We start from the raw sequence: 10,845 nt of genomic DNA, 5'->3' as shown, positions 1-10,845 counted from the left end.
TAAAAAGAGGTTTGAAGACAAATCCATTTCTTCAGAGGAGCTAATTGGGGTAATACAGAGACACACCTTCAGAGTGGTTTTTGATAAACTTGGAATACATTCTATGCAAATCTGTAAGAACCCGAACTAGGATATATGGATTTAATATTCAGAAAAATTGTAAAGTGGTAATTTGGGCAAGCTTTGTCGACGAAGCCAAAGTTCATCGACGAAGTCCCTTCTATTCTCGGTGATGAAATTCAGTGTCTCGTCGACAAGGAGATCCTGAGGGATTTTGGAAAAATCTGGAACCTCAGATCCTCGACAAGGCCACCGTCTCGTCGATGAAGGTAATGGCGAACTTGTCGACAAGGACGCCAATTCGTCGACGAATCTACCCGAGTCAAAGGGCTATAAATATCTAAATGGGTTGCTTTGGAGCTAAGTAATCTTAAATATCCTCTCCCTCTCTCTCTAAAACTCTCGCTCTCTCTCTCTCTCTCTCTCTCTCTCTCTCTCTCTCTCTCTTTATTTCTTCGCCGTTCGTCACCTGATTCATAAATCAGACGTTACTACGAGGATCAGGGAAGGATTCTCTATGCTTCTAGCGGATCGAAATATCGTTTCAAGCAGTTTCGGGTTTCAAGCCCAAATCGAGGTAAGGTTCAGTTTTCATTTCTATTTCATAATATGTATAGTAGTAAGGATTGTGAGCATGTATCATACTATGATTTATAGGTTTTGGAGTCTCGATTCGTAGTTATGGGGACCGTAGAGTTCGTAGTTGGAATTCGGGTTAAGGTAAGGAGATTCAGTTTATATTAGTTTATTTTCGAAATCGAGATCAGTAAGCTTGTAGGCTACGATTGTATGTATGTTTTGGTAACTTATTTAGGGAAATCTATTGGATAAAATACAGGATTTTCAGGTTACAATTTTTAGAAAAATTTGGGGATTTCGGGTATCATCTCTGCTTAGTTTGGAAAACCATTTGTTTTGTTTAAAATGTATTATTGAGATTACTGTTATCCATATTTGTATAAACTGTACACTTGAATTGGAAAACGATATGATTTTTAGTAAACCAAATAAGTGTGGAATGTATGGTTGTATGTAATTGTTCCAGGTATTTTGTAAAGCAGTTATATGGCAGCTAATTACCATACGCTGATATGTATAGGAGTGTAAGTTCCAAAATAATTCCAGGTTTTGTGAAATCGGCTAGTGGCAGCTAATTGCCATACGCCGAAACAGCTATGTGGTTGCTAATTACCGTACGCTGTGCCATGTACCGTGTGAAAATCGTTGGCGAGAGTGTCTAGCTCTATATCCTAGGGTGTGAAATATCATTACGTATCCCAACTGGTCACCAAGGGGTGTGAGTTACACTGTATTGGCAATGTAATCACTGTGAAGTTTCGGGTTTTATGGAGTAGTTGTGTATTGGCAATATAATCGTTGTGAAGCTTCGAGTTCTTGGAGTAGTTGCATACTAGTGTGAGCTACATTGTATTGGTAATGTAATGCTGTGAAGTTTCGAGTTTTATAGCGTAGTTCTGTATTAGTGTGACGACACTGACCGTATGTTTTGGGTATCGTATGTATTGGAATGAATTTGTGAAAATACTGGAACTGTATGGAAATGTTTTCAAACTGTATCATATTGTATAGTGTTATGTTTTGCGTAAAATAACACTAGTATGCCACACACTGATATAACCTGCTTTTTTCCTTACTGAGAGGTGTCTCACCCCGAATGTACGTTTAATGTTTTCAGGTCCATTAGGTAGCCATAATTAGCATCCTAGCAATCAAAAGCGGGGGTGTCGTTAGCTACTGTTAGTGCCTGATTAGGTACGAGATTTTGTAACCGGGTTGTCATGATGGTTTCTGTAGACACCCAAAGTATGTACGGTATTTATGGGATTGTATACCTTAGTATTGTATGGGTTCGTGTATCCTAACTTTGTACAGACTCTGGTATGGTATGTTATATAAATAGATGAAGCATTTTCCGTTGCGGAACTGATGAGTATGGATGTATATGTGTATGAGTATAGGGCATCTGTGTACCCTAGGGAGTCAGACCCCTTTTATTGTATTGTATCATGTATGTTTGAATTGATACAGAGATAGGTTAGGTTACTATATTCACACCTGGGACCCATTTGCAGGTTCGGGGCATCACAAAATCTCTATGCAATTGGGCTTTTGGATTTATAGTTTGTAGTATTTGACTACGGAATTTTGCTATGATGTAATTTCATTTTTGATGTAATGCCATGAATTGAATGTTATTGATGTGATGGCTCACATGAGTCAACCTGGATGAGTTTGTGTGACTCTCGTGTGTGTAGGGTGGAGGGGCAATTCACAATGGGCCTGGCTCGGGAATTTTAAAATTAAACCCACATCATTTTTTTAAAAAAAACACAGGCCTTAGTTGGTTTAAAATGGGTCTGGTATTTAAAACTTTAAAACGGGCTTTGGGTTAAGTCTAGAAATGGGCTGGCCCAAGTTAATTTGAAAACAGGCCCGGGTCAAAATTTTAAATGGGGTTGGGCTAAGTGATTTTTTAAAAGCAGAGTGGGTCAGGTACTTTGAAAACTTGTTGGGCTTCTTTTAAAGACAGTGTGGGCTTGAATGTCTTTGAAAAGCAAATGGTCTTTGATGGGTTTCAAAAATAGGTTGAGTTTTCAAACGGGCTTGGCCTGGTTAAATTTTTCAAAACAAAACAGACCTAGGGTTAAAAAAAAAATGGAAAAAGGTTGCGGTTCATTTTGAAATTGGGTTGGGCTAGTCAAGTGACCTCGAACTCGAACTTGAGTTTGGGTCAGGGGACTCGGGTCTAATGGTTCAGATCACATTGTTAGGACTTTAAGTAGGGGTTCAAACCTCGATTTGGGTATGGGTTCGAACTTGGGTTCGGGTCTGAGGGGCCTGAGGGATTCAAGTCTGGATTCAGGTTTCAGGTTCAAATACGAACCTGAACATGAGAGGGGGTACTTGCATTCACTCACATATAATAATCATACAAATTGAACAAGGAAAGAAGGGTGGTTTGAAGCATTTTACCTTTTTCTTTACTTTTCCGGTCTTCCTCCTCCTCCTTCTATATCTATCTCTGTGCAAGTCTAAGCATGTCTGTTTTGAGTGATACTTCTGAATCCGCCCTTTTGCTATGCCTTTTGCTTTCTTTGCTCTCTGCTTCTGCAGAGTTTCTCTAATTCTTTGCAGAGTTTCTGCAAAGCTTCTCTGTAATGCCCTCTTCTTTTTCTCTCTATTTTGGTAGGGATTTTCTAATGCTTTCTGATGGTGTGTGTTACAGTGCAAGCCTCCCTATTTATAGGGAGGCTAGACAACCATTTTGGCGCCAATTTTTTCTTCTAATAGAATTCCCTGCCATGGGAGGGAATAATTCTTTCCTAACAAATTTTATTCCTTCTGCGCACATGTGAGTTTTGTAATTTTTCTAAATTTCATTTATTGACGTGTTATCTCTTTTTGTGCGCATGTGAGCTTGGGAGATCCAGGTGGCAGCCTGGGAGTGGAGGGCATGGAATTCTAGCCAGGTGGCATCAAGAATGGAGGGCATGAGATTTTATTTTATTTTTTGTAATGTTTATGTATTTATTATTTTCTGTATGTATGTACCCTCGGGTTGCTTCCCCTACAATCATTCTTTGTACACCTTTTTTACACATTTATGTCATTTTGTACCCTCTTGTTGTACGCTGCACCTTACTCATGTACCCGACTCTTGTAGTGGAACATGTGTGCTCTTTCTAATAAAATGACTACATGTGTGTTTTTCAACTTTGACACAACATTTGTTTGACCAATTGTGCCTTAACAGAATCCAATTTAGAAATTTAAAAATTGACCTTATTCCCATTGACATACTCGGTTTCAAAATTAAAAACCAAAAACCAAAGCCTTCATCCAGAGATGGAAAAATTCTATTAAAAATCTCAATATGAAAATTTTGAAGAACCCAACTTAAAACCTAAAACTCAATTAAATGTTTGAATGACTTAACAAATCTCAACTTGATTTTTATTTTAAAAAAATTGAAGACTAAAGAATTCAACCCCAAATTCTAAGAACACTCAATTACCGGAACTCCAAAAATTTTGAAAACCTAATAAAAGAAACAATCTTGAATTTAACTAATGGTTAAAGAAATTTAGTTTAGCATGGACAGATTATTATAGGACTCAATTACAGGGACTTAATTGACAAAAATTAATTTTATAACTAAAAGAACCTAAAAATGGAAATTAGTTTAAATCAAAAGGACTCAATCTAACATTCCTCTTAAAAAACTGAGAAACTCTATTTTGAAAACTTAAGACTTGGATTAAAAATTTACAAGACTCAATTTTAAACTATTTTTTATTTCTTTGACATTTTTAAGGGACTTAACTTCTTGAAATCAAAAGGACTCAACTGAGGAATTAGAGTCTTAATTTTGAAAAAGAGTTTTGTTCAGGACTCAAAGTCAGGTCTTATTGCACTAGGTTTTCTTAGGGAGGCCTGGTTAACATTGGGATGTCTATATATATATATAAAATGTAGCAAAAGTATTTTTAATAAAAATATTATATTCACAAAATATATAATATATTTTAAAGATAATTAATATAGAAACTTCTTTACTCTATTTTTTTTTTAAATGATATAATTGTGCATAAATTATAATATAAAACTTGTGACAAATTAGTAATTAATAGACCAAGTTAATCAAATATAGAATTAATCAATCAATTAATTTGATAGAAAAAAGTTGGCTAGAATTGGTCAAACCCTTGAAAAGGCTTGGCCCCACACCCCCCTCCCCCCAAAAATATCTTATGGAGGTCCTTTTAACTTATATGTAGCAAAGTAGACCAACTCCAGAATAGTGACCAATTATAATCCATATCAAACTCAACTATGTCATAATTCATATTGGATAATTTATAACATATGATAGATAATCCGTAATTCATAAAAATAATTTTTCCCTATTCGATCATTAATTTGGTTTGAAACATAATAATTGAAATTGAGTTTGAATTTATAATTAGCTATATTGTAGAAATTTTAATAATCAATCCTAAAATTTAAAATATCTTTAATAGTTTAATAATTTCATAATTGTGCATCTACCATACGCATAAACGAATACAAAAATTAAATCTAAATAAAAATATAACTACTATTAAACTATATTATAAACACAAAGCAACTAATCATCAAAATCTAAATAGAAAACATAGTATTCTTAAAATGTAAATTTCAAAAATTAAATGAATCAAACAACCTACAACAAATCAGACAGATAATTGCATGATTAAATTACAATTCATATCTAGTTTGGTTAATATGTAGATTGTGTATATGCATTGATTTAGATGGATTGAATTTGCTAAAGATAAACTAAATTTTCTCCATTTTAGTAAACGGGCTTGAGATTGAAAGGAAAGGCCGGGGCTCCTATCATGTATTATAAAGGAAAAAGTTAGGGTTCATTTTGCTCCTAAACATTAAAAATTTTTTTTCCTTACTTTAAATGAAAAACCGTGAAAGGCATTTCTTTTCCAAGTTAATGTCTTAATTATGGGCGATTTTTAGACAATAAATTTTACTCGTACTTTAACTTAATTACCATAAACTTTTATATTTACTTTATGCACTTTAATTGTTTTAAAAAATTATATAACTAAAAATGTACGTGCACATACCCACATGATATAATTCTAGATTATGACTTTGGAGGAGAGAGAGAAAAGGAAAAAGAAAAGAAATGGAGGGTGCACGTTGAACAGCTACAAAATCATTGCAAAAAAGCCATTGTTGGAACCCTGCAGGCTGCCTCTTGTCTCCATCAAATTTTAGGGCAAAAAAAGAGAAGATGGAATCAAGCTTTTTATGGGTGAAGTAGAAGAAGAAGAAGAAGTTAATAAAGGAATGGGGACTATGAGATATAATACGGTTCCCCCTCTTCTTGTCTTCCTCAAAGTAGATAGAAGAGGAAAAAGAAAATTAATAAATAAACCACCAAAGTGAGTAAGTAGTGATTCACCCATTAATCTTGTTAGGCATCATTAGACTCCACACCTTTTGTTTTCTCTCTTTCTATTTTCTTTTTCATTTTGGCCTCTCAAATATTTGGGACAGATTTGCAAAAGCTCCAAAATAAGCGGACCATCTTGTTAGGTTTTTCCTCCTTGTAGAGCCCAACAATTGGAAAGTGTTTTTTTTTTTAATGCTTGTTGGCTTCTCAAGGAAGCACCATTTAGCACCAAGGCCTCACGCGCAGCCAGCCGGCTGCCCCTTCATCTCCTTTTTACCATTTTTCTCTTATAGCAGCTCAAGTCTTCATAGCAAGCAACCCTCTCCACTCTTTGTTTTTCACTGACGGAAATGCCTCACAGCTCCTCACGCCCACGTCTACAGCTAGTGCGGGTCTTCTTCTCCGCTGCAGGCTGCTATTCTTCTCTACTCCGGTTGTGTGTGTTATTTACAACATATTGGGATTTCTTTTATTGTGGTCTTTTGGTTGGTTCTTTGGAGCTTTGTTCAAAATATTTGGTGAGGCCTTTCCATCTTACTACATTTGTTTATACACTCTTGTGTATTTGTAAGGCTTGTGCCTTTTGTATCCATTTTGTACAGTATATTTTGTGATAGTGGATTTGGACCATCATGCCCCGTGGACGTACCTCAACATTTGAGGGAACCACGTTAAATTTCTCATGTCTCATTTTTATTTATCATCTGCATTACCCCATTGATTTACTTGTGGTAATTGTTCGTATATAAATTTTTTTTTCCAACAAGTGGTATCAGAGCCATGTTATTTGTACGCATTAAGTTTGTGTAAATCATGGATGGTAATGTTGGTTGTATGATTAGCTTCAATGAAAGCAATTGGATAACTTGGAAAACAAAAATGTAAGATCTTTTATTTAGCAAAGATTTGGATGGGCCTATTGAGGGTGATAGTCGAAAGCCTAAAGACATGATTGATGATGAGTAGAATAGGCTTAATATGAAAGCCGTTGGTGTTATCCGGAAATGGATTGATGATAGTATTTTTCATCATGTTTCTACCGAAATTTCGGCACATGAATTGTGGAAAAAATTAGAGGGTCTTTATGATAAAAAGTCGACTACAAATAAAACTTTTCTTTTCTGAAAATTGGTGAATTTGAAATATAAAGATAGTGGCCTTATTATCGAACATTTGAATGAGATGAAAAATATTATCAATCAACTTGCTACCATGAAAATAGTTTTTGATAATGAATTGCAGACCTTAATGCTTCTTAACTCTTTGCTGGAAAGTTGGGAGACTTTGGTTGTGATAGTTAGTAATTCGGCTCTCGATGGAATTGTTACTATGAATCAAGTAACTAGCAGCTTGTTGAATGAAGAAATTAGAAGAAAATCAGTTGGCTTTTCTCATTTAGAGGCACTTGTGACAGAAAACAGGGGAGAGGAAGAAGCAAAAGCAGATATTCTCACTGCAATGATAGATCAAGAGGCTGGTCCAGCTCAGTTTCGAAAAAAGATAGTGAGTGCCACTATTGTCATAAAAGGGGCTTATGAAGCAGGAGTGTAAAAAATTGAAATTCAAGGAGAAAAACAAAGAGAAAAACTTTGAGAAAAAGCATGAAGACACAACTTCAGTTGCATGTGATGGTGATCTCATGGTTGTTTGTGATGAAAGTTGCATTAATTTGACAAATCAAGAGACTGATTGGGTTATTGATTTCGGTGCGTCATTCCATATCACTTCTCGGGGAGATTTCTTCACTTCTTATTCCAAAGGAAATTTTGGAGTTGTTCGGATAGGAAATGAAGGTCTGGCGAAAATTGTTGGCATGTGAAATGTTTGTTTGGAAACAGATTTGGGATGCAAGTTGGTGCTCAAAGATGTGAGACATGTACCCGATATTCGACTAAATTTGATGTCTACCGGAAAGCTTGATGATGAAGGGTTTGAAAACCATTTTGGTGATGGAAAATGGAAGCTCACAAAGGGTAATTTGGTGATGGCTAAAGGCAAGAAGACTGATACACTTTATATGATCCAAGGTAAAACTGGTAATGGTGTTGTGAATGCAATTGAGAGCCACTCTTCCACTGATTTGTGGCATAAGCGACTTAGCACATGAGTAAAAAAGGAATGCAGTTTTTGTTCAAAAAGAAGCTCCTACCTGGGATGAAAGGTACCTCTCTTAAAGCTTGTGTTCATTGTTTGGCCGGTAAGCAACATAGAGTTCCTTTTCGTACAAAGTTTGTTACTAAAAAATCTAATATTTTAGATTTGATACATTCAAATGTATGTGATTCTTTGAAAGTTAAATCTCATGGTGGTGCACTTTATTTTGTTACCTTTATTGATGATTGTTCAAGAAAAGTTTGGGCTTACACTTTGAAGACTAAAGATCAAGTTTTAGATGTATTTAAGCATTTTCAGGTTAAAGTTGAAAGGGAGATTGGAAAGAAGGTGAAATATGTGCGCTCGGATAATGGTGGAGAGTACATTGGCCCATTTGATGCATATTGTTACAGACAAGGAATTAGACATCAAAAGACCATAAAAAAAAAACCTCTCAACAAAATGGTATTGCCGAAAGGATGAACCACACTATATTGGAGAGAATGAGATGTGTGCTCTCTCATGCGAAGTTGCCAAAATCATTTTGGGGTGAAGCAATGAGGACGGCGGTGGACTTGATTAATGTGTCTCCTTCAACTCCTCTACTTGGTGAAGTTCCTGAAAATATTTGGAAAGGTAAGGATGTCACTTATGATCACTTCAAAGTGTTTGGTTGTCGTACATTTGTTCACATTCCAAAAGATGAAAATCCAAACTTGATGACAAGACAATGCAATGTATTTTCCTTGGCTATGGGCATGATGAATTTGGATACAGATTGTGTGATCCGGTTGACAAGAAAATTGTTTGAAGCCGAGATGTTGTATTTTTTGAATATCAAACAATTGAAGATTTTGGCATGGTTGAGCAACCACAATCTAATGGGAATGATTTTGTTGACTTAGAGTCACCTTCTCCACCTTTGGCACATGATGAAAATATGGAAGATGTTCTTCCACCTCTTGAAGATGTTGGAAATGATGAAATTCCTAGTGATGTTGAAGATGAAAATGAGGGGGAGCAACAAGTTCAAGAGCAAGCTCCATTGAGAAGATCTTCAAGAGAGTCAAGACCTTCAACTAAATATTCATCAAGTTATTATGTTACTCTGGGAGCCCGAAAGCTATCAAGAAGCCATGAACCATGAAAATAAAGTTAAATGGATGGAGGCTATGCAAGAGGAAATGAATTCCATAGTTGACAATCACACTTATGATTTGGTTAAACTTCCTCTTGGAAAGAAAGCTTTGAAAAATAAATGGGTGTCTAGGCTGAAAAATGATGGAAAGAATATTTGATACAAGGCTAGGCTTGTGGTAAAAGGCTTTGGTCAAAAAAAAGGGAATTGACTTTGATGAAATATTCTCACTGGTTGTGAAGATGTCATCTATTTGGGTTGTTCTTGGCATGACAACATACTTGAATTTAGAAGTTGAGCAACTAGATGTGAAAACTGCTTTCTTACACGATGACTTGGAAAATGAAATTTACATGGAACAACCAGAAGGCTTCAAACAAAAAGGGAAAGAGAATTTAGTGTGCAAATTAAAGAAAAGTTTGTATGGGTTGAAGCAAGCACCACGGAGATGGTACAAGAAATTTGATTCTTTCATGATTGATCATGGTTACTCAAAAACCTCCTCGGATGATTGTGTGTTTGTGAAAATTTTTTCGGATGGTACTTATATTATTCTCTTACTCTATGTTGATGATATGCTCATTGTAGGACATAATTTCTCCAAGATTGACAAGTTGAAGTTGGAGTTGAGCAATTCTTTTGCTATGAAAGATTCGAGACTGGCAAAGCAAATTCTTGGCATGAAGATTGTCTGTGATAGTGAAAAAGGGAAAATTTGGTTGTCTCAAGAAAGTTACATTGAAAAAGTGCTCGAGAGGTTCAATATGGATAAAGCAAAACCCATTGGTTGCCCACTTGCTAGTCACTTCAAGTTTAGTACAAAACAAAGTCCTACAAGTGAGAAAAACAAGGAAGAGATGAAGAAAATTTCTTATGCTTCGGCCGTTGGTTCCTTAATGTATGCAATGGTTTGCACAAGACTGGATTTACTTATGTTGTTGGAGTTGTTAGTCGGTTTCTCTCTAATCTAGGAAAGGAGCATTGGTTAGCGGTAAAATGGATTCTTCGATACCTTAGAGGCACTTCAAAGGTGTGTTTGTACTTTGGAAATGGTAAATCTATGCTCCATGGATTCATGGATGCCGACATGGCTAATGATGTTGATTCTAGAAAATCCACTTTGGGTTATTTGATGACTTTTGCAGGGGGGCTGTGGTGTGGCAATATAAATTATAGAAATGTGTTGCTCTATATACGACAGAAGTCGAGTTTATAGCCATTACGAAAGCTTGCAAAGAATTACTTTGGTTGAAGATATTCTTGAAATAGTTGGGCATGGAACAAGAAATGTATGTTCTTTATTGTGATAGTCAAAGTGCAATTCATTTGAGCAAGAATTCTATCTTCCATTCGAAGTCAAGACATATTGATGTTAGATATCATTGGATTCAGGATGTGTTGGATAATAAATAGTTGGAACTTGACAAAATTCACACTGATGATAATGGTTCGGATATGATGACAAAAGCATTGACTAGAGACAAGCATGTGAAGTGTCGATTTTGGCTGGATTGGTGGAGTCATCCCCATAAGTCGAGAGGGGGAGATTTGTTATGTTTTCCCTCCTTGTGGGGCC

This window comes from Malania oleifera, chromosome 1 (assembly GCF_029873635.1).
Source record: "Malania oleifera isolate guangnan ecotype guangnan chromosome 1, ASM2987363v1, whole genome shotgun sequence".
Classification (NCBI taxonomy): Eukaryota; Viridiplantae; Streptophyta; class Magnoliopsida; order Santalales; family Ximeniaceae; genus Malania; species Malania oleifera.
This window is presented reverse-complemented; position numbering follows the sequence as displayed.